Source organism: Triticum dicoccoides, chromosome 7B, assembly GCF_002162155.2.
Source record: "Triticum dicoccoides isolate Atlit2015 ecotype Zavitan chromosome 7B, WEW_v2.0, whole genome shotgun sequence".
In the NCBI taxonomy this organism is placed as follows: Eukaryota; Viridiplantae; Streptophyta; class Magnoliopsida; order Poales; family Poaceae; genus Triticum; species Triticum dicoccoides.
The window spans coordinates 335756685-335758759 of NC_041393.1; positions in this window are offsets into that span (position 1 = coordinate 335756685).

A 2075-nucleotide genomic window follows, 5' to 3' on the forward strand; every position below is an offset into this window, starting at 1 on the left:
TTCTTCCTTCATGTAAAATGGACTCATCCAAATTGTGTTTCCAGGCGACTGAACACGTGGTTCGTCCTTCACACACTGCTTTTATGCAAGGAAGAAACATCATAGATGGAGTTGTTATCCTTCATGAAACAGTCCATGAATTACATCGGAAAAAGTTGAATGGGGTGGTACTAAAAATAGACTTTGAAAAAGTTTATTACAAAGTCAAATGGCCATTTATTGAACAAACACTCGGAATGAAAGGATTTTCCACAGAGTAGCGCGCTATGATCCATAGCTTCGTTTCTGGAGGTAGTGTTGCCATTGAGGTCAATGATGACATTGAACACTATTTCCAAACGAAGAAGGGATTGCGACAAGGTGACTCATTATCGCCCATGCTATTCAATATAGTGGTGGATATGCTAGCAGTCATGATTGAGCATGCCAAGGTTGATGGCCAAATTGATGGGGTAGTAAGTCATCTAGTTGATGGTGGTCTATCTATACTTCAATATGAAAACAGTACGATTCTCTTCATGGATCATGACATTGAGAAAGCGAGAAATGTGAAATTAATTTTATCAGCATTCGAGCAACTCTCAGGTCTGAAGATCAACTTTCATAAAAGTGACTTGTTTTGTTTTGGCGAGGATCAAGACGAGGCCCACCTGTACGCTGAACTGTTTGGATGTGGGTTGGGCTAGTTTCCAATCACATATTTGGGGATACCGATACATTATCAGAGACTCACAAATGCTGAACGGAAACACATCAAGGAGAGACTACAAAAAAGACTTAGTAGTTGAAAAGGTAAACTGCTATCTTTCACTGGAAGATTGGTCCTCATAAACTCGGTACTAAGTAACATGGTGCTATATGTGATTTCCTTACTAAGTAACATGGTACTATATATGATTCCTGTTGGAAATATGCCCTAGAGGCAATAATAAAATGGTTATTATTATATTTCCTTGTTCATGATAATTGTCTACTGTTCATGCTATAATTGTGTTATCCGAAAATCGTAATACATGTGTGAATACATAGACCACAACATGTCCCTAGTGAGCCTCTAGTTGACTAGCTCGTTTATCAATGATGGTTACGGTTTCCTGACCATGGACATTGGATGTCATTGATAATGGGATCACATCATTGGGAGAATGATGTGATGGACAAGACCCAATCCTAAGCATAGCACAAGATCGTGTAGTTCATTGCTAGAGCTTTTCTAATGTCAAGTACCATTTCCTTAGACCATGATATCGTGTAACTCCCAGATACCGTAAGAGTGCTTTGGGTGAACCAAACGTCACAACGTAACTGGGTGGCTATAAAGGTATAATGCAGGTATCTCCGAAAGCGTCTGTTGGGTTGACACGAATCGAGACTGGGATTTGTCACTCCGTATGATGGAGAGGTATCTCTGGGCCCACTCGGTAATGCATCATCATAATGAGCTCAATGTGACCAAGTGGTTGGTGATGGGATCATGCATTATGGTACGAGTAAAGTGACTTGCCGGTGACGAGATTGAATGAGGTATTGGGATACCGACGATCGAATCTCGGGCAAGTAACGTACCGATTGACAAAGGGAATTGTATACGGGATTACTTGAATCCTCGACATCGTGGTTCATTCGATGAGATCATTGTGGAACATGTGAGAGCCAACATGGGTATCCAGATCCCGTTGTTGGTTATTGGCCGGAGAGTCTTCTCGGTCATGTCTGCGTGTCTCCCGAACCCGTAGGGTCTACACACTTAAAGTTTGGTGACGCTAGGATTGTAGAGATATTAGTATGTGGTAACCCTAAAGTTGTTCGGAGTCCCGGATGAGATCCCGGACGTCACGAGGAGCTCCGGAATGGTCCGGAGGTGACGATTTGTATATAGGAAGTCCAGTTTTGGCCATTGGGAAAGTTTCGGGGGTCACCGGTATTGTAGAGGGACCACCGGAAGGGTCCCGGGGGTCCACCGGGTGGGCCCACCTATCTCAGAGGGCCCCATGGGCTGAAGTGGGAAGGGAACCAGCCCCTGGTGGGCTGGTGCGCCCCCCTTGGGCCTTCCCCTGCGCCTAGGGTTGGAAACC